Source organism: Pelobates fuscus, unplaced genomic scaffold, assembly GCF_036172605.1.
Source record: "Pelobates fuscus isolate aPelFus1 unplaced genomic scaffold, aPelFus1.pri scaffold_44, whole genome shotgun sequence".
Classification (NCBI taxonomy): Eukaryota; Metazoa; Chordata; class Amphibia; order Anura; family Pelobatidae; genus Pelobates; species Pelobates fuscus.
The window spans coordinates 142,211-165,843 of NW_026961892.1; positions in this window are offsets into that span (position 1 = coordinate 142,211).

The window sequence follows — 23,633 nt, forward strand, 5'->3', positions numbered from 1 at the left end:
ACTGCAGTAGCGCCGCACATCCTTTGAAATCCCCGGCCAGAAGAAGGTCTGGGTGATCCGATAGGCGGTGCGGTTACCCCCCAAATGTCCTGCTAGAGGAATATCATGGCCAATTCGGAGAAGGTCCAACCGGTACTTTCTGGGTACCACTAGTTGGCACTTCTGTGAAGGGGCACAGCCTCTTTTCCTACTTACAGTCAGTCGGTATAACCTGTAATTTTCCCATACAAAACGTTCCTGCTCATCTCCCCCACTGGCAGCTATCTCACGATATTTCTGGAGGGTTGGGCCCTCCCAAACTCTTCTAGGGTGTCCCAAGCTAAAGGTCTCTCTCTTATGTGTGACCTACGTGTCTGTGTTTGGCTTACCTGGGTCTCCTGGCCTGTTGTGGAGTCATCTGCAAGCCTGTTCTGGGCTCGGGTGGTTACGGGGCAAGCTGCATCTGTGGTGGGTGAGTAGGCTGAAGTCAGGGGGCCAATATCGTTGCCCAATACGACCTCAGAGTCTTTCCTGACCCGACCCCCCAGTCCAAGTGCACCCGGGCTGTGGGTAAACGAAATACAGCTCCCCCTGTGACACGGACAGCAACGGTGTGTTTGGCCAGATGCTCCGGTTTTACCAAGTTGTATCAAGGTAATGGTAGCTCCAGTATCTCTCAATCCTTGGGCTATTTGTCCATTCACTCGTACTTCCTGACGATGGTGCTGGCGATTATCTGGGGATGTGGCTTGTATCGGATCCGCCTCATACAAGATGCCCAAGCATTCCTCTGGGCCCACTTCGGTCTCTATACAGTGGGCAGCAGAGGTACGTGTGGTGTGGTTCTCTGTGGTGGGTGAGGTGCACCTCCAATTATTAGCGGCCGAACCTAGTGGGCAGACTCGTGCGATATGTCCAGGGTTGTTGCACCAGTGGCAGGTGATTCTAGGCGAGTCCCGGGGGTAGTTGTTGGGCCCTTGAGGGCGAGCTGGCCCCGGTGGTATGGGAGCACGGAACTCCAGGTGGCAGCTGCGGTACGTGGTTCCACTTTGTTAGCTGGCCTTGGGGTACTTTGGCTCACTCTCCTGGTTTCGGCGTACTCGTCCGCCAGCCGAGCTGCCTCACTTAGGTTGTTAGGTCGTCTGTCCCTTACCCAATCCTGTAAGTCAGCAGATACACCTTGGAAGAAGTGTTCTAATAAAAATAGTTGTAGTACTTCTTCCCCTGTGTTGGCGTTGCACCCTCATACCCAGTGTGATGCCACCCGCTGTAACCTATTAGCCCATTCCATGTGGGAGTCCACAACCTTTTTCTTGGACTCCCGGAAGCGGCAGGTTTCTGGGGTCACAGCATATCGGGTTAACAGCGACTTTTTAACTTGCTGGTACTGTAAAATATCCTCTGGAGCAAGAGCCCGAAAGGCTTCATTGGCTTTGCCCGACAATTTACCAGACAAAATAGTGACCCATTGGTCTGGTGGTACCTGGTGTAGTGAGCACTGCCTCTCAAAATCAGCCAAATATCCATCTATTTCTTCCTCACTTTCTACAAAAGCTTTAAACGCAGTAAACGGTATTTTCTTCCCTGTAGCAGCGGGTGGAGGAGTAGGAACTGCATATGTAGTGGCTTGTCTAGCTCTTAACAGTTCCGTGTCTTGTCTCCTCTTAGTTTCTATCTCTTCCTTTGTGTCCCGGAACAGCTGGTTTATTAGTTCCGTGGATGTTGCTGGATACAAGACTAGTCTCTGCTGTACAATGGCAGTAAGTACATTGTCCTCGCTGACCGGTGCAAGGGGCTCAGGTATTTCCATGGATCTATCCATTTCGTCTAGCTCCAGCAGGTCAGCTATCAGCTCCCTCCGTGGTCTGTTGCTGGCACTCCTACCACGACTCTCCAATAAATCTTTTAGTCATACTGAGATTCCATTCAGCACTTGCTCCTTGGATAAAAGGACCATCCCACCGCTGCCACCAATGTAACGACTACCCAGGTAGTGAGAGGGTATCAGCCGTTGGTGACGTCCTTTTCCCTGGCAAGCTGCTGTGTAGAAGTAAAGTAAAGCTGGTATAATCCTATCCACGAGATCCAGAGGGAGAGTCAGGTTCAGTTGTAAAAAGAGCAGAGTAGTAATCCACAATAATCCCTTCCAAGAACGAGACGAGGCTACGTTTTGAAGGGTCAAGAAGAACTGAGGACTGGAACACCCAGCCTGCTTTTATTACAGTTACATGCAAAAAGAACACTCCCAGTGGGAGGTATAAAATCACCAATCAGATACAGGGTACAACCCACACATCCCCTCCCCTCAGATAACCATTTAACACAATTAACATGTACAGTAATTTATCTAAGTTCTGGATGTACCCCAAAAACAGGGGTACAAGTCTGGTATCCCCAGATAGCCCTCGTCCAGGGGACCAACACATCCAAAAATCAGTCTATTCGGACAAATGGTTCGGGAGTTATAAGGTTCCAAATTTTTGACTGACCGCACAGACCAACTAGCCGAAAATAGTTCCATAAGTTTTGGCCTTGCAGTCGGTCTCCGTTCGTACGGTGAAAAGATATGAAATTCGTGCCATCCAGTCGAATCTCGGTGGTCGCTTGAATCCCCAGAAGATGACTGGCAAACACCGCTGTTCGTGCGCAAGATGGCCGCGAACACGTGCAAAGTCCCAAAATGGCGGCCACCTATACTTTACACAGTGGATTCGTGCAAACCCATCCGAACGGAGGAAATGGAACGAACAGAGAATATAAACTGCAATTCCCTTGATTATTCTGACAGACACCAGGAACTTGTAAGGATCCGTTACACTGCTGTTTAACTCAATCAAACAAACCTGGACATCCTCACCCTTAACGCTATATGCCTAACACTGTTAGAGGCAGAGGAACACTATAGTATTCTTAATACTATAATGTACCTTTAAATATTGCTAGGATAATTGGATAAGACAGGGTTAGGTAGATAGTTCTTTGTTCTTAAAATTAATGCTTCAATATAATCTACATATTGGTTGTTTTTTTTTATATACAATCTAACTGTATTCACTTTAGTACATAACTCTGTTACCTTAAAGGGACTCTTTACTACCCAAATTCAAAAAGAATGAAACATAATTAAATAAAATCCCCATTTAGTAGATATACTACCAATGAAAACATCCATGGATTTATGCATTTTTTGGGGGGTATATATAAAATATCATACAAATACTGCAGATCTCTTGTCTGCAGCTTTTGCAAGCCATACCCTTCTTCCGAAGCCCAGACTTTCTGTGGCTGTCCAAACACAACTTTCCCAATGCAGCTCAATGAGAAGTCCTTGCAAGGCAGGTACTTTGGGCAGTTTTTTAGGTGTTTGGAATCAGGGCCGGTGCAAGGATTTTTGGGTACATAGGAGAAGATGTATTTTTCCGCCCCCACCCCCCACAAAATAACATCTTCACCTATGTGCCGCTTAACCAGCCACTCTCTCCGTCCATTATTGGTCCCCTCCCTTCCCTGTCCCTTAGTGTTCTTCAAACCTCTCCCCTCTTTTCCCTGTCCCTTGGTGTTTCTCTCCCCTCCCCTCCCTGTCCCTTGGTGCACCCTGCACCCCCATCGTGGTCTCACTCCCCTTCCTGGTGTGCCTCCTACCTCTCTTGTAGCATTGCCGAGTAGAGGATATCCCCTACAGGAGCTTCAATTTTCTGTACCTGGCCGGACTGATAGGGAGTGCTCTCTCAGTGAGCACCTCCGGTCAGTCTGTCAGGATCGGGACAGGGATCCAACACGCAGAGTACAAACAGTAGCCAGATACGTATACCGGACCTTAGAATGGCCGGACTAACGTAAGTAGTACAGTAGAGAATAGTCAAAGACAAGCCGAGGTCGAGGGTAACAGAAGACAGGTAAGCGATAGACAAGCCGAATCAAGGGTAACAGAGATAAGCAGAATAGAGCAAACAAGCCGGGTCAAAACCAAAAGGGAAAACTAGAGAACACGAGCACTGAGTGACTAGAACAAGCTAGAACCACGACAGGGCAATGAGCTAATGAAAGAAGCACTGTTAAATGCCCTGTTCAGATAAGTAGACACACCTCTGTCAAGTCCTGATTGGTCCTGAACCAATTGAGTGACAGGTCGTTCCGGGTTGACGTCCTGACGTCGACCTCCGGGCGTCATGCTATAAAAGGGAGTCACTCCCTCGCGGCCGGCTTTGCATGACCGGATGGACCGCGAGGAAGAGGGAAATCAGGCCGTCCGGATGGATGAACGACTAAGTCTCTACCTCTCTCGGAGGTAGAGGCCTCAGGTACCCTGACAGTACCCCCCTCTCAGATACGCCCACCGGGCGGAAGTAACCAGGACGAGAAGGGAAGCGAGAGTGAAATGACCTGCGGAGACGGGGAGCATGAACATCCTCCTGAGGTACCCAACTTCTCTCCTCAGGACCATATCCTCTCCAATCGACCAGATATTGTACTTTCCCCCGGGAGATTCGAGAATCGACGATGGAATTGACCTCATACTCCTCCTGACCCTCCACCTGAACAGAGCGAGGAGGGGCGATCGTGGAGGAGAATCTGTTACAAACTAGTGGTTTCAGCAACGAAACATGGAACGAGTTAGGGATGCGTAAGGTAGTAGGCAAAGCTAGACGATACACAACTGGGTTAATTTGAGCCAACACCCTGTAAGGTCCAATATACAGAGGAGCGAACTTCATGGAAGGCACTTTTAACCGAATGTTTCTAGTACTTAGCCATACTCTATCGCCTGGAACAAACACCGGTGCTGCCCTTCTACGTTTGTCAGCGTGTTTCTTCACCAGCATAGAATTGTGCAGAAGAATTTGTCGAGTCTGGTCCCACAACTTCCTCAAATTGGCAACATGGACATCAACCGACGGTACCCCTTGGGAAGAAGACTCCGAAGGAAGAATGGAAGGATGAAAGCCATAATTCATGAAGAAGGGGCTAGAATGCGTAGAATCACAAACGAGATTGTTGTGTGCAAACTCCGCCCAAGGAATCAAACCGACCCAATCGTCCTGGTGTTCAGAAACGAAACAACGTAGATATTGTTCAACCTTTTGGTTGGTGCATTCAGCAGCTCCATTGGACTGAGGATGGTAGGCAGAAGAAAAATTCAATTTGATGCCTAGTTGAGAGCAGAAGGATTTCCAAAAACGGGAAACAAATTGGGAACCTCTGTCCGATACAATTTGAGAAGGTATCCCATGTAAACGGAAGATCTCCCTAGCGAATATCTCTGCTAATTCGGGCGAAGATGGGAGTTTAGGTAAGGGAATGAAGTGAGCCATCTTAGTAAATCTGTCCACCACAGTGAGGATAACAGTCTGCTTTTTAGAGATAGGCAAATCAACAATGAAGTCCATAGCCAAACAGGACCATGGCTTTTCAGGAACCTCTAGAGGGTGCAGAAATCCGCATGGGAGCGAATGAGGTAGTTTAGTCTTGGTACAAACCTCACATGCCCTGATGAATTCTTTAATATCTTTACGTAAATCAGGCCACCAGAAGTCTTTAGAGATCAAAGCATACGTCTTGCGAATGCCAGGATGCCCAGCCACCTTGCTGTTATGGAAACAGCGTAACACTTCTAGTTGGAGAGTGGCGGGAACGAAGTGTCGATCCCCAGGAGTCTGTTTGGGCGCAAGATGCTGTAATTTCATGATCTCAGTAAGCAACGGAGAGTGAATCCTGAGATTCGTGTTAGCGATGATGTTACCCTTAGGAACTATCGAGGAAAGGACTGGCTCAGTTATAGTGAACGGTTCATATTGACGAGACAAAGCATCGGCTTTAGAGTTCTTAGAACCAGGTCTGTAAGTAAGTACATAATTAAAGTGAGTGAGGAACAAGGACCAACGAGCTTGTCTGGCGGACAGGCGCTTAGCCTCCCCAATATAAGACAAGTTCTTATGATCCGTTAAAATAGTAACAGGGTGTAATGTCCCTTCTAGTAAATGTCTCCACTCCTTTAAAGCCTTAATGACCGCTAACAGTTCCCTATCACCGATGTCATATCTGCTTTCAGGCCCAGATAATTTCTTAGAGAAGAACCCACAAGGGTGTAACGGTTTGTCCACCCCTAACCTTTGAGACAGAACAGCACCAACTCCCGTCTCAGAGGCATCGACCTCGAGTAAGAACGGCAGAGTCGTATCAGGGTGGACTAGAATGGGAGCAGAGGCAAAAAGTTCTTTGAGAGTCTTGAACGCAACAAGAGCCTCCGTAGACCAAGTCTTAGTATCAGCCCCTTGTTTGGTCATATTGGTAATAGGCGAGATGATAGAAGAGTATCCCTTAATGAAGCGCCTATAATAGTTGGAAAAACCAATAAACCGCTGAATAGCCTTGAGTCCTTTAGGCAACGGCCAATCTAAAATAGACTGGAGTTTGTCAGGGTCCATTTTAAAGCCTTCCCCAGAAATCACGTAACCAAGAAAGTCTATCTGCGACTGGTCAAAGCTGCATTTCTCCAATTTACAGTATAGACCATGTTGCAGAAGTTTGTGTAGTACCTTTCTGACTTGTCTATGGTGAGTCTCAATCTCCCTAGAGTGTATCAGTATGTCGTCCAGGTAGACAATAACACAATCATGTTGAAACTCCCTAAGTACCTCATTAATCAAATCCTGAAATACTGCAGGAGCATTGCAAAGTCCAAATGGCATAACTGTGTATTCATAATGGCCATACCGAGTATTGAACGCCGTCATCCACTCGTGTCCATGCTGGATCCTCACCAAATTATATGCCCCTCTGAGATCTAATTTGGTGAAGATTTTGGAGTCCTTAAGACGATCAAACAACTCGGTAATCAATGGGATAGGATAGGCATTTCTGATAGTTATTTTATTCAAACCTCGGTAATCAATACAAGGCCTCAGCGTGCCATCCTTCTTTTTAACGAAGAAAAACCCAGCCCCGGCAGGAGAAGAAGACCTCCTAATGAATCCTTTCTCTAAATTCTCACGGATATATTCCTCTAGAACAGAGTTCTCCTGAACAGATAAAGGATATACATTACCCCTCGGAGGCATAGTACCAGGTAGAAGCTTAATTTTACAATCAAATGGCCTGTGTGGAGGTAATGAATCGGCATTCTTCTTGTCGAATACTGCCTTTAAGTCTTGGTACAGGGGCGGTATCTGTCTCTCAGTGGACTGAGTAGAACTACCTGGTGTATTAATATTGGCCAATGGAGAAACCCTGCGTAAACACTTCTCCTGGCAGCTCAGTCCCCACGAGAGTATCTCCCCTAATTCCCAATCGATAATAGGGTTATGTCTCTTCAACCATGGATACCCCAGAACTATGGGAACAGAAGGGGACGAAATGAGCATGAGAGATAAATTCTCCACGTGTAGGATACCAACATTTAAGTTAATGGGTATGGTCTCACGAAAGATAACGGGGTCCAGTAATGGTCTACCATCTATGGCCTCAACGGCCAAGGGTGTCTCCCTTAACTGGGATGGGATATTGTGTCTAGTAGCAAAGGCTTGGTCGATAAAATTCTCAGCAGCTCCGGAATCTATCAAGGCCATAGCCTTTACCACTTCTTTCTCCCAGGTTAAGGAAACTGGTAGCAGAAGCCTGTGATCTTTGTAATTAGGAGTAGAGGACAAAATAGAAACACCCAAGGCCTGTCCTCTAGAGAAACTTAGGTGCGAGCGTTTCCCGGGCGGTTAGGACAGTTCGAGAGTAAATGACCTCTGGCTCCACAGTACATACATAACCCCTCCTTTCTCCTGTACTGTCTCTCCTCCTCAGAGAAGCGGGTATAGCCCACCTGCATAGGTTCAGGGAGCAATGAGACCGTGGAGTCAGGACTTGGAAATGCGGGAGCTAACCTAAAGGAAGGTCTCCGGTTCCTCTCTCGAGTGTTCTGTCTCTCTCTTAAACGTTCATCTATACGAGAAATGAACGAAATTAAATCCTCTAAATTCTCCGGAAGTTCTCTAGTAGCAACCTCGTCAAGAATTACATCTGATAGCCCATTCAAAAATACGTCCATATACGCCTGCTCATTCCACTTGACCTCTGACACCAGAGACCTGAACTCTAGTGCATAATCCACAAGTGTTCGGTTCTCCTGTCTCAGGCGTAACAGTAATCTGGCTGCATTAACCTTTCTACCTGGAGGGTCAAAAGTTCTTCTAAAAGCAGCTACAAATGCGTTATAGTTATATACTAACGGGTTATCGTTCTCCCACAGTGGATTGGCCCATCTCAGAGCCTTCTCAATGAGTAAGGTGATAATAAATCCCACCTTTGCCCTATCCGTAGGATAGGAGCGAGGTTGCAATTCAAAGTGGATACTAATTTGGTTTAAAAAACCACGACACTTCTCAGGAGCACCACCATAACGTACTGGTGGAGTAATGCGAGAAGAAGCACCTACAGTGGCTACTTTTAGGCCTGAACCTACAGGAGAGATAGGAGTAGTACGTAACTCTTCTGGTGGATTATTGGCACGAGATAATAACGCCTGTAGTGCTAGCGCCATCTGATCCATTCTGTGATCCATGGCCTCAAACCTAGGATCAGGAGAACCAAGCTGACTGTTTGTACTTGCAGGATCCATTGGCCCTGTCGTAATGTCAGGATCGGGACAGGGATCCAACACGCAGAGTACAAACAGTAGCCAGATACGTATACCGGACCTTAGAATGGCCGGACTAACGTAAGTAGTACAGTAGAGAATAGTCAAAGACAAGCCGAGGTCGAGGGTAACAGAAGACAGGTAAGCGATAGACAAGCCGAATCAAGGGTAACAGAGATAAGCAGAATAGAGCAAACAAGCCGGGTCAAAACCAAAAGGGAAAACTAGAGAACACGAGCACTGAGTGACTAGAACAAGCTAGAACCACGACAGGGCAATGAGCTAATGAAAGAAGCACTGTTAAATGCCCTGTTCAGATAAGTAGACACACCTCCGTCGAGTCCTGATTGGTCCTGAACCAATTGAGTGACAGGTCGTTCCGGGTTGACGTCCTGATGTCGACCTCCGGGCGTCATGCTATAAAAGGGAGTCACTCCCTCGCGGCCGGCTTTGCATGACCGGATGGACCGCGAGGAAGAGGGAAATCAGGCCGTCCGGATGGATGAATGACTAAGTCTCTACCTCTCTCGGAGGTAGAGGCCTCAGGTACCCTGACAAGTCTGGCCGGGTACAGGAAACAGAAGCTCCTGTACTGCGCTCCGCCACGCTACACTCAGTGGTGTATACACACTGACAGTCACACACCCTCATTGACAAACACACAGACTCACTGATCTGACACACACTCATTCATTTGATGTGGAATTATTAAAAATCATTATTGTACTTGTATTGAATTATTGTACTAACTCCATTTTAACTTTATACTGTGACTTCTTCCTCCATTTTGTCCTCCTAACCTGACTTCTTCAATCCTCCATTTTGTCCTCATGACTTAACTTGTTCATTTTAAAACTACCTTACGTGACTGAACTTCTCAACCCAATTAGTATAGTAGACAAAGACTGTGTTTCCTGCAAGGACAAGCACCAGGAGGTGCTGGCTACTCCTTAAACCTTGCTGGCTACTCCTTAGAACTTGTAAGATAGTGTAGTTTGAAGGCCACGAGAACACAGTAGTAATGAAATGTTCTATTCATAAGAGACCTTGCACCTGGACATGAAGCCTGATATCATTGACCGTGTAAAATGACACTCAAGACCCCCTTATCCCCACCCGTGTCCAGAATAATCCCACCTCTGGTGGGTGGGCACGGGACTAACCTCTTAATTTTTCGAACCAATAGGTAAGATACTAACCCCGACACTTAACAATTAATCCAATTGATGATGTTTATTTGCTGATATTCTAATAATCAATGATGACGCAAAATGCCTCTTAAAAGGGCCTGCGCGCCCGCTTTTTCTTCACTTGCCAATAAACTTTCTCGAAGTTATTTTAACCTGAACCTTGTGTGTCAGACTTAATTACTTCAGCGTATATACGCAATTCAATTTTATTGATTTGGACAGGAACAGATAGACATTTAAACATTTTGGTTTACTTTTTAAAAGTACCATAACAACTTGGCGCCCAACGTGGGGCACCGGGCTATGTCCGGCCGGTGAGCCGTCCTAAGGAAGACAAGGGTGGACGGAGGAATCCAGGGGGAAGGAAAGGAGATTGATCACCTCCAGGTACACGGTAGAGACTTCTGCAGAGCCACCGGTATGTTCCGGCCCCTTTGATTGACCCGTCCACGTGTCTGTGACTGCTTCCCGGGAGGACATCAAAGACAGGTAATATCTTGCCCGGTGTCTCGTTACTCACTTGTTTACCTGCATTTTAGTCTATCTGTTGCCTGGGTGTGTTTGAATTGTTTGCCTGTTTCCCCATTTTGAGATAAAGGGGGGGTGGACCTGCAGGTGATTTGCCTGGGGTTCTGTCTTGCTTGTTTTCCCCTTTTTGGGATAAAGGGGGGTGGACCTGAGGGGACTTGCCTGGGTCTTCAGTTTGTCTGTTTATCTGTTTGTATTTTACCCCTTTTGGGATAAAGGGGGGTGGACCTGTGGATGCGTTCCTGGGGGTCTTCTGTTACCTGTTTTACTCCTTTTAGGAACCACGGTGCTGTGGTTGTAGGGAAAAAGGGGGGTTGACCTGTGGATGCGTTCCTGGGGGTCTTCTTTGCCTGTTTACCTCTTTTAGGAGCCTCGTGGCTGTGGCTGTAAGGAAAAAGAGGATTGTTGGAACTGTGGATTTTGTGTAGACTCATAATTTCCTGTGATCCTTCTTGTGACACTTTGAGAGCACAGCTAGCCTCATTGTGCACGTGGTAACCCACAGTTTCGAGTACTGGGGCTAGTGGAATTCCAAGTTTGGTAACCACTGCCCCGAGTGCTGAGGCTGGGGGGATTCCAGTTTTGGTAAACCTCAGCTTCGGCTGGGGGGATTCCAGGTTTGGTAAACCTCAGCTTCGGCTGGGGGGATTCCAGTTTTCTTTTGGTAACCACAACCCCGAGCGCTGGGGCTGGTGGAATTCCAGTTTTCTGTTTATTTGTGGTAGGGGACTTAGTCTTGTGGCAGGGGACTCTGTTTCCTGGGGGGATTCAAGTAGGCATTGCTTGTTTTCCGCATCACGTGGTAGTGAGACTTATAAGTGGGTTTTATAGGGGCACTACGGGAGTGAGGATAGAGGTGGCCACATTCTTGTGGGCTACTGTGCAGAGGGAGGCTGACGGAACTCGGACCGGTGTCAGTTGTTTTCCGTGGCCGCTGGTAGTGAGACTTATGAAAGTCGTTCTCCGAGCGGAGACACTGCGGGGTTGAGGGAGGTGACTTTGGAGTAAGCACACGAGTAAAGGAAAGGGATTACTGTTAATTTCATTTGAACTGTGATGCATGCACTGTATTTCAATTGTATTGTTGTCTTGTTTGTCTAATTAGGAGTCTCATGCACTCCTGTGTCTGTCTCTAAGGATTTTCCTTGCCTTTCATCTTTCTACACTTCCTATATTATTATACTATCCACTCCTATTTCTCTTAAAAGAGAAGTGATTGGTCACACACTTCTCACCTCGCTCCAATCCGTGTCTACCACCCCGGGTAGGCGGATTCAGTGACTAGTCTACGTTTTGGGAAGACGCACCAGAGAAAGTCCCACGGTTCTCAGGTGGCAGTCGAGCATTGTAGACGTTCTTGTTCAGTTTTCCTTCTCTCTCCCTATATCTAGGACGCTGGTATAGAGGGAAAGGGATTATGGGGCAGGATTTGAGCAAGCCCAGTAAGGGCTGGTTAGCATGTGATTTAGTTGAGGACAGAGAGGGCGAGGAGATGGTTAAAGGTGTTGAAAAGATTGCAAAAGTATGTAAAATTGCTGTACCAACAGGTGGAAGATTGCAACCAGAAAGTTGGCGTAGGTTACTGACAGAAAAGAAAGGCAAGCTTACAGATAATGATTTATTAAAGACTGCTGAAGCATGGTACAGAGTAGCGAAGGCTATTCAGCTAGAAGGTTGGGTTGAGGAAGAAATAAATCACAAAGGTGTGAAATTGTTTGTGTATCATAATAATTGTGTTACTGGGGTTTACCCTCAGCCAGCGCCCAAAAATGGCGCCCAGGGAATGTCTATCCCCAAGGTTCAGTCAGCAATAGGTGATAGCCAGCTGACTATGTTCCCCACTCCCAATCCTCCTAACGCCCATCCCATCACCTCCCCTGTCTGCCCGGTCCTGAATTCTGATGGATCTTTCTTTTCCCCTTCCCCGTCTCTAACATTCCCATCATCCTCATCCATCCCTACGCTACCTGCTGTACCTCCTCCTAACATCTCATCTGCCATTCCTTCCCTACATTCCCTCTCCGTTACTGATCCCCTCCCCTCTTCATCCGCCCAGCTAACCACCTTCTCCACCCTTGCTCCGGCTCCTCCCTCTACACCCACCTCAACCAATCCCTCTCCGTCCCCTCCCATCTCCACCCCAGTCCAATACCCCACCTCCTTCCCCTCCCCAACCTGGCCCTACCCCTTCCCATATCCCATGGCCCTGCCCTATCCCGGATATCCACTACCCCTTCCCCAAGCCACTCCCCAGGTTCCGGTCATGCCCAGTCCGGCACAGTCCGCTCCGGATGTGCCCACATCCAACATGGCCGCCACTTCTTCCCATAACCCTAATACAGTACCTTTTCCGGCCACCAATATGGCGGCCCCCAGTACAGCCCTGATGCCGGTAATTCCCGGTGACTACCTGTCCCCAGGTTATGACGTGCTAGCCACCCCCGCATCTGGGACCCCCGCTCATCCTCCGGTCCTGTCACCTTACTCGGGCCCTGCACGAAAGAGAGCTCAGATCATAGAATTAGATGAGGGAGAAGAGGATAGGTTATCCCAGGACTCGTTGGAGGCTGCAGGAGCCGCTGCAGGAGCCTCAACTCATCGTTCTATCGATGATCCCTTTGGACACAAGGGTCGGGGAGAACGGACCCCTCCTAAATATGTTGCTTTTAACCCCACTCAAGCTAGTGCATTAATGAAATCGCTCCCTGACCCAGAAAAACAGCCTATGCCTTTTTACCGAGGGATAGTTCAAATTCAAAAGACCTATTCCGCCGCATGGCGTGATTTACTGAGCATTTGTGCTATTAAAGCAGGGGATGCATATTGGCCGAGCATGGCCCGTCACCTCAGTACAGATCTGCTTTCCAGTGATGTTGATTACCCCTCCGGGGTAACCTTTTGCACCCAATTAAGAGAATGGGCTAAAGACAAACTTGCAGATCAGGCTGCTGGCCTTACTGATGTTATTCAAGATAAAGGAGAATCAGTGGAAAGGTTCCATGCAAGACTGTATCAAATGTTTACAGATTTGGGATTTGATCTTACTGACAAAATTCATTCACAAATGCTGTCAGGTGCGTTTGTCCAAGGTGTTAAAGACTCTATATGCAAGGGAATCATTGCTGCACGCCCTGAATATAAGGTTGTTCCCCTGGATACCCTGCTTTTAGTTGCTAGAGGTTTGGAATCTGTTCAGACCCCAAGAAGACCCACTTCAGCTCCTCTCATGGTATCCCGCTCCACTCCAGTCCCAAGAGGTACCAGACCGGAGGAGGGGGGACATTGCTTTAATTGTGGAGCAAAGGGGCACTTTAGAAGTGACTGTCCAGAACCAAGAAAGGAGCAAAGGGAACCCAGAAAGCCACCCAAGCCTGCCCCGGCTCCAAAAGCCACCAAACAGGTTCCAATAGTCGAGGAACCCGATGACTAGGAGATTGGCAAGCCTGTGTCTGTAACCCCTGTCATGGCAGTGTCTACAGGGGATAGGGGGGGGGCACTTGCCACAGTGACTTTACCCATTGAAGGCCACCCTACCACATTTCTAGTTGACACAGGTGCAGCCCGTAGTGTTCTGCGAGAACAAGACCTGCCAGACCCATCCTTCCTGTCCAATATTGATGTCTCTTGTGTTGGAGTGGATGGCCAACCAAGACATAGCCCTTTAACAACTCCACTACGAGTTGGCTCTAGCCTGCTTGCTCGCTTTGTGGTATCCTCCACATGCCCAATTAACCTGTTAGGTGCTGATGTCCTCTCACGCCTGCAAGCATCCATCACCTTCACCCCAGACGGGCAGGTAGAAATGTTCACACCTCTATCTGTATCAGACACCTCAGCCCTGTGTTCCTTGCCTCTGATGCTGCATCTAGAAAAGCCCCGTGAGGAAGCAGCAGAATTAAGGTCTAATTTCCCAGAGGAATTAAAAACACAGGTGCCCGCCAAGTTATGGTCCTCAGGCCCAGAGGACATAGGTCACCTGAATATTCCCCCTGTGGTGGTAAAGCTTATTCCAGGAGCTAAGTTACCAAGAAAGCCACAATATCCATTAAAACCAGCACAGTCTGCTGCCATTTCTATCCACATCAAGGCACTCCTAGAGAAGGGTGCCCTGGTAAAATGTAAATCTGAATGCAACACCCCATTATTTCCTGTGAAAAAGAAAACCCCAAAGGGTGAGCCAGAGAAGTACAGGATGGTCCAGGATCTCCGTGCTGTCAATGAAGCTACCGTCCTGGATACCCCTCTTGTACCAAATCCCCATACTCTGCTCTCTGGAGTCCCACCATCTGCAAAATTCTTCACAGTCATTGACCTGGCCAATGCCTTTTTCAGTGTCCCACTGGACCCATCCTGTCAATATCTGTTTGCTTTCACTCATGAGATGCAACAGTATACCTGGACTGTCATGCCCCAAGGGGCACAAAATTCTCCAAGTCAATTTGCAAAGGCCATGGGTACCATCCTTGACCCATGGCAAGCTGAGCACCCAGAAGTTGTCTTGCTTCAGTATGTGGATGATCTACTGCTCTGTGGTGATGATATACCCACTACTGAAAGGTGTTCAATTAGTCTTCTTTCCTATTTGGCAGAACAGGGATGCAAAGCTTCACTCACCAAGCTGCAATTCTGCCAATCTTCAGTGATTTTCCTTGGACATTGCTTATCTCAAGGTACCAGACATCTTACTCGGGACCGGGTAAGAGCTGTTCTGGACATTCCACCTCCAAGGACTTCAAAGTCTCTTCATGCCTTCCTAGGCCTCATTTCCTACTGCAGAGCATGGATCCCAGAAGCCTCTCTGCTTATGCAACCTCTTTATGATGCTCTTAAGTCTGACCCATTCTGTCTGACCAATGAAGCTCTGGACAATTTCAATGCTCTAAAACGTGCCATTGCTTCTGCTCCTGCCTTGGGCCTACCTGACTACTCCAAACCTTTCAAATTATTTGTCTCTGAACGACAAGGCCATGCAACAGGAGTTCTCACCCAAACTAACGACTTAAGAGGCCGCCAGAGGCCTATTGGATATTTCTCATGTCAACTGGACATTGTGGCCAGAGGGACTCCCTCCTGTCTCAGGGCTGTTTTTGCTGCAAGAGAGCTCATAGAAAGAACCTCAGACCTGGTCCTTGGCCACCCTCTGGTTGTTTTGGCCCCTCATGACATTTCTGCTATCATCAACCAAGTCCAGCTCAAGCACGTGTCTCCAGCCAGACACCTGCGCCTACAGTATCATCTTCTTTTGCCTGACAACATTTCCATCCAAAGATGCCAAGTGCTTAATCCATCCACTCTTCTTCCACTCCCTGAGGGGGGTATCTATTATGGATTTATCACGGATGAAACCTACATTTACCTGCTCTGTGGATGTATCAAGAAAGTCATGCATCCACATTTGTCATTTTATGAAGATGAGACACCTCTTTGTGAAGGCCCGGATTACGCCTTCTGTACCATGTGGTACAAGCCGAACATTACTCCTGAACCTTGCTATGAAGATGAGCTTTACCACTGGACCGATGTAAAGCTCACTGCACAAGACTTCTATTGTGACTCTGAAGGCAATAGCATGGTCTTGGTCCAGCTACCTCAACAACTTAACTACCTTTACCATCATTGGGATACCGCTATCCCACATATTCCTGTTACCAAGTTGAAGACAAGGTCATGGAATGATCTTGGGCCCATGGCAAAACTATGGGCCACCATGAATGAAGAACAGCTACAGGAAAATGGTATTGCCAAATACCCAACAACTGACCTTCTAGAAGCATGGCCACGCCATTTCCTGGAAAAGGAATTTCAAGATCTGGTCATAAAGAATGATTATGACCCAGAAACACCTCATGACTGTTTCGAACAGATGAAAATGGAAACAGTGCACTTACCAACTGTGCATGAGAATCCATTACCAGATCCGGATTTTACCCTGTTCGTGGACGGTTCAAGATATGCTGATGAAGAAGGAAGATACCATACAGGATATGCCGTAACCACAACAGATGAAGTTATCAAATCATCATCCTTACCGCCAGCAATGTCTGCGCAAGAAGCTGAATTACAGGCTCTGACTTCAGCATGCAAAATTTCCGAAGAAAAACGTGCCAACATCTATACAGATTCAAGATATGCTCTGGGTGTGGCACATGACTTCGGCCTAATTTGGAAGACAAGAGGATTCCTTACCACCGCCGGTACACCAGTCAAACACAGCACTGCAATCAAGGAGCTAATGGATGCCCTCCTACTCCCCAAAGAGGTGGCCGTTTTGAAAGTCAAGGCCCATGGGAAATTGGATACAGATGAAGCAAAGGGCAACCATTTAGCTGATCAGGCTGCTAAGCTAGCGGCCAGGGATCTGCAGGAAGTGGACGAAGAAGTGTCCGGACAAGAAGAAGAAGAAGTTCCTATTTTTGCTCTGCAAACTCTTCCTACTGATTTACGAATTTTGCAAGAACAGCAAGCTGCAGTCACTCCTGAGGAAATCCAGAAATGGAAAAAGAAAGGAGCTGTCCAAAAGGACGGAATATATTACAACAACTTCAAATTTTGTCTTCCCAGAAATTTGTATCCAGCAGTTGTCCAATGGGCACATGGGCCTGCACACCTGTCAAAAGAACTGATGGCCGCCCTCATACAGAAGTATTATGAAGCACCTGGAATCACAACATTGATCAGCAGCTTCTGTAAGGCCTGTGTCATTTGTGCAAAATGCAATCCAGGAAGACCAGTCAAGGTGCCTGTAAAACACCTGGCAAAGCCCATGTACCCCTTCCAGCGAATTCAAATTGACCACATCCAAATGCCCAAGAGTGGGCCCCATGAATATGCACTAGTCATAGTGGACATGTTCTCAGGATGGCCAGAGGCATACCCAGTGGCCAATATCACTGCAAAAACAACCGCAAGACGCCTACTTACCGAGATAGTATGTAGGTTCGGACTTCCAGAAGTCATTGAAAGTGACCAAGGCCCAGCCTTTACAGCAACAGTGACTAAAGAAATTTGGACTGCTCTAGGGGTGACTCTAGCCTTCCACACCCCTTACCACCCACAAAGTAGTGGTAAAGTGGAGCGTATGAATGGCACCCTAAAAACCAGAATGTTAAAAATGTCACAAGAAACAAAGATGCCCTGGCCAGAAAGCCTGCCAATAGCTTTATTTAGTGTTAGGCACACACCTAGAGGGAAGCATTCACTGTCCCCATATGAAGTTCTATTTGGGACAGCACCCAGACTAGGTTGTTATTATCCGCAGCAGTTGCAGCTCCAATCAGATGTTTTAGTAGACTATGTAACTGAACTTGCAAGTGCTTTAAACAAAATACATGCCCAAGTTTTCTCTTCAATTCCAGATCCCGAATTGGATACAGGTTCCCATAACCTGCTTCCCGGAGATTGGGTCCTGGTCAAGAAGTTTGTGCGGAAAAATACCCTGGAACCAAGATTTGACGGTCCATTCCAAGTCCTCCTGATTACTGCAACCTCCGTCAAACTGGCCGGTAGGCCAAATTGGATCCACGCTTCCCACTGCAAGAAATCTCCTGCCCCAGAGGAAGCGAATACCGCACAAACATGTATCTCTGGTACACCTTCTCCCTAATTAGCCTTATAAAGGCCCAGCAAGTAGCCATTACCAAAGATATTAGTGGGTACACCTTCTGGTATAATTCATTGTGCACCCAGGTGGCTACTTATACCTTTGATTACTGTGATATTGTAGAATGCCCATTTCCCACACCACAAATCCAGAGCATCTATAGAGATATCCCTCATTCGAAAGACCCATATGTTTGTGTAGTTGACAAACAATGGGGGCACAATTGTGACCATTGGGGGGCGGCGGGATGGAATGCCGGGCCTGCCTGGGGTTACAAACCAAAAAGTGCCGTAGCTAAAGTAGATGATCATGGTAGATCTCTTCTCCAGAGAATGACTTTGAGAAAGCCTGGGGGGAGTACACCAATGAAATTAATCCTTAACATTGAGCATCCAAGCCCAACAGATGCAGACCAGTATGTGATGGGAATGTATTGGAAAAAGGGTTCCTACCAAAAATTAGGGCATTTCTACCTCAAAGATATGTGCAACTCTTCTGAGTGGCAAGGGGCCACCCATATGGTCCCTAACCCATTAAAACCTCATATCCAGACCTTTCAAGACATGATGGCCATTGCTAACCCCACCTTTGAAGATACCATGGCCGCTGAAACAGGTTTTAATGATGTAAATCTATGGTTAGAATGGATGAAATATAATGCTAATAAGCATAATAGAATTGCATGCTATGTGTGTGGCGGTGCCCGGCCCCACCTGGGTACTGTGCCTTTAATCCTGCCAGTAGATATAGAAGAATGTGTTTTAAGCCTTTTTGCCTATCACTATAATTTTAACAGGTCCATATGTATTGCATGGACAAAGGAGTATCCTCTCCTAACCCAGGATGTCAAACCCCCAGATGGTATTACCGTGTATAAAGGTAATTACACTTGTTATGCTAATTACGATGGAATAGGTAAATTCTTGGGTAACTTCTCTAAGGGGTATTGTGCTACCTACAGAAATGTCTCTATGGACTTGTTGCAGTTTCACACCAGGTCATTAGGGGATATTTACTGGTTGTGTGGGGATTTACAGCTAAGATCCAGAATGGACAAACAGTGGTGGGGGGAGTGTACTCTGGCTAAAGCTATTATGCCTATACATATCATCTCTGACACACACCTCGTCACCCATGGGTCCAAACACACTAAGGTTAAGCGTGACGCCCCAGTGAAAGGAAGTTTTGATCCTCATGTGTATATTGATGCCATTGGAGTGCCTAGGGGGGTGCCCAATGAGTTTAAAGCAAGGGATGAAGTTGCCGCAGGATTTGAATCAATTTTTACCATAGTTACCGCAAACAAGAATTTAAATTGGATAAATTACATTTATTATAATCAACAGCGTTTTGTTAATTACACCAGAGACGCCCTCCAGGGGTTGGCCGAACAGCTGCAGGCCACATCCCAAATGGCTTTCCAGAATAGAATGACCCTAGATATGATCTTAGCCGAAAAAGGAGGGGTTTGTAAAATTTTGCCCGACACCATGACATGTTGTACCTATATCCCAGAAAACACAGGCCCTAATGGTAAAGTTACATTAGCCATAGAAAAATTAAATGACCTGTCTGAAGAATTAAAAAGGAATTCTGGGATAAAAGATCCCTGGGAAAGATGGTTTGGTTGGATGACAGGATGGCAAAAGGCTTTAATGCAGATTGGTATGGCTATACTAATTTTCCTTTTTATTTTTGCTCTTCTCTTTTGTTGTATCCTCCCATGTCTGAGAAAATCCCTCATGAAGACTGTTGACCAAGCGGCACCCACTTTCACCCATCTCGAAGTTGATGACCAAGAATCCCAAGACATCAACTCACCCTGTCTGCCGCTGCAAACTATCCCTTTTGTTGATAAAGTGCAGGAATTCTAGGAAGGGACTAGCTTAGGGACAGCATCTGTCAGTGAATGGTAAAGGCCCCGTGTGGAGAAGTGGTGGGTTAGCTGCCATGGGACACCCATGGGTGTGAAGTGTTCGAGAGCCATACTGACGGATGAGTTAGCCTATTAGGGTCAACCCTAGGGACAGACTTGCACTTTGCATTAACACCTAGTTAGCGGCCACGGGGTTTCTGTGCCTTTGGGTTAACACGTCTTCTGATACTAACATAATAAAGTTTTATCTCTTAGAATCTAACATTTCATAGGGGGGACTGATGTGGAATTATTAAAAATCATTATTGTACTTGTATTGAATTATTGTACTAACTCCATTTTAACTTTATACTGTGACTTCTTCCTCCATTTTGTCCTCCTAACCTGACTTCTTCAATCCTCCATTTTGTCCTCATGACTTAACTTGTTCATTTTAAAACTACCTTACGTGACTGAACTTCTCAACCCAATTAGTATAGTAGACAAAGACTGTGTTTCCTGCAAGGACAAGCACCAGGAGGTGCTGGCTACTCCTTAAACCTTGCTGGCTACTCCTTAGAACTTGTAAGATAGTGTAGTTTGAAGGCCACGAGAACACAGTAGTAATGAAATGTTCTATTCATAAGAGACCTTGCACCTGGACATGAAGCCTGATATCATTGACCGTGTAAAATGACGCTCAAGACCCCCTTATCCCCACCCGTGTCCAGAATAATCCCACCTCTGGTGGGTGGGCACGGGACTAACCTCTTAATTTTTCGAACCAATAGGTAAGACACTAACCCCGACACTTAACAATTAATCCAATTGATGATGTTTATTTGCTGATATTCTAATAATCAATGATGACGCAAAATGCCTCTTAAAAGGGCCTGCGCGCCCGCTTTTTCTTCACTTGCCAATAAACTTTCTCGAAGTTATTTTAACCTGAACCTTGTGTGTCAGACTTAATTACTTCAGCGTATATACGCAATTCAATTTTATTGATTTGGACAGGAACAGATAGACATTTAAACATTTTGGTTTACTTTTAAAAAGTACCATAACACATTGACACACACACACTGACACTCGTTGACAGACACACTGATAGTCACGCACAGACTCAATGACAAAGATACTCTCACTGATTTGACAGACACTCACAAACACACACTCATACACCCACATGCAACACTCATACAATCACTCACAGACATACACACATACACTCCCTCACAGATAGTCACTCAAAGACACACATACACTGTGGCGAAACCAAACTCGCCACTGGGCCCTGGAGAAGCCTGTTTGCTAGCCTCCTACCTGCTGACTATGGCCCCTGGGTTATTTGGGGCATATTGTACTTTATATTGCTGCTGCTGGCCCTTTTAAAAGCATCAGTGGACATATTGGGACTTTTGGGACTGCTGTCCCTTTAAGACTGTGGAGCATATTACAATATACTGCATGTAATATTACATATGTTATAATGTGTTCAGTTAACCTGGGTTATATGTATGCAGCATTCAGCTGATTGTTCGGTAGAATCACTCCATTCATTATACTGAGTGAAACTACCGAACAACCAGACCACCCAGGAATAAGTATGCCTCCAATTACCGTTTGCAACAATGTTGCAAACGGGTAATTGGCAATCAGTGTAATGTATTCTTTGTCCTCTGGGTGGCCGCCATTCGGGAAACGAACACGTGGCGGCGGCCATCTTAAACTACCAAACAGCGGTGTTTTGCCGTCGAGTGTCTGGAACTAAAATCGGACACTCAACTAGGCAAACACCGCTGAGACCTCCATACTTCCAGAAATTTGTATAGAAACTACCGAATGACCCGCCGTTCGGTAGAAAGAACCCCACAAACAAGGGAATTCATTCAAACCCTCTCCAGGCTCTATAACACAGGCAATTTGTCTGTTTTCATTCCCTTGTCTGTGACCGACCGCAGGGCCAAAATGCATGGAACTGTTTTCGGATACTTTACCCATGCGGTCGGTCAAATCTTTGGAACCCCATATCTCCCGAACCGTTTATCCGAATGACCTGATTTTTGGATATGTTGTCCCCCTGAATAAGGGCTATCCAGCGATGCTGGATTTAAAGGTGTACCCCCTGTTTTTGGGGTACATCCAGAACCTGGCTAAAAATGTGTGCCGTATAATTGGGTTTCCTGTTATCTGAGGGGAGGGGATGTGTGGGTGGAACCATGTATGTGAATGGTTATTTTATGCCTCCCCCCTGGGTGTGGCCTGTAAGTGTACAAGTGTAATAAAAGCCAGGCTGGACGTGCCAGTCCAGAGTTCCTGTTTTACCCTCAAAGTGAAGTGTCGTCTCATTATTGGGGGAAGGATTTATTGCATGCTGTTCCAGTTGACTGCTAGGAGTGTAAGCCTATTCGTATGGTTCCTATTCAACGGTCTACAGCATTCAGAGGCTTGAGAGGATTCATATGCTTCTCCGATTCGGTGATTGTGGTGTCTGCCAGAGTGCTTGGAGTCCTCAGGAAGCGCTAGGAGCATCCATTAATGGAGGTACCCAGTCGGGGTGCCAGGCGATCCGTTACATACACTCACTCACGCACACACAGACAGTCACTCACAGACACAAAGACAGTCACTCAGACACACAGACAGTCACTCAGATACACAGACAGTCACTCACAGACTCACAGACACACAGTCACTCACAGACAGTCACTCACAGACACACAGACACACATACACTCACACACAGTCACTCACAGACACACAGACAGTCACTCACACACTCACACACAGACACTCACACACAGACACACAGACACACAGACACTCACACACAGTCACTCACAGACACACAGACAGTCACTCACAGACACACAGACAGTCACTCACACAGACAGACACACTCACACACATACACACATACACTCACACAAGTCACTCACACACAGTCACTCACAGACACACACACACACACACACACACATACACACATACACTCACACACAGTCACTCACACACAGTCACTCACAGACACACAGACACTCACACACACAGACACACAGACACTCACACAGTCACTCACAGACACACAGACAGTCACTCACACACACACATACAGACACTCACACACATATGACATCATATTCCGGCTCCCACGGTATCAGCAGAAAGCGCGCGAAGGAGCAGAGCGGTGAGATTAGAGCTCCCTCGCCACGTCTGATCTCAGCACTGCCGCACACCGCGCCGGGGGTCCAGAAGGTGGCCTGGCAGGAGAGAGAGCTTCCCTCCTGCTGGTCACTGAAATCTTGTGCACCCAGAGCCGGTGCACCCTAAGGCAGCTGCCTGTGCCGCCTTATGGACGCGCCGGCCCTGTTTGGAGTGTTTGTTTAAATTATTGTTTTGGTTTACCTATACATTGTGTAACACCAATGTTTCATTTCTGCATGGCTTTTTTTTTACATCCACTAATTTTTTACTTACCTGATTCCAGCTCCGATGTCCCTTGGCCCTGAGTCGAGGCTCTGCTTTCTCCAACATCACTCGACAAGGGGACACTAATGCGCATGCGTGGCGAGTGCGGTGTGCGCATTATGCCTCCCTATAGGAAAGTAATAAACCAAGGCTATCCCGTGGGGAAATAGCTGATGCTGGATGTCCTCATGCAGAGCGTGAAAACGTCCAGCGTCAGTTAGCGGACCAAAAGTCTGGTAACATTCCGGAAGCACCTCTAGTACCTGTCTGTCTCTAAGTGCAATAGGGACACTGTACTCAGACTACTTAAAGGGACTCTCCAGTGCCAGGAAAACAAACCGTTTTCATGGCACTGCAGGTCCCCTCTCCCTCCCACCTCCCATCCCA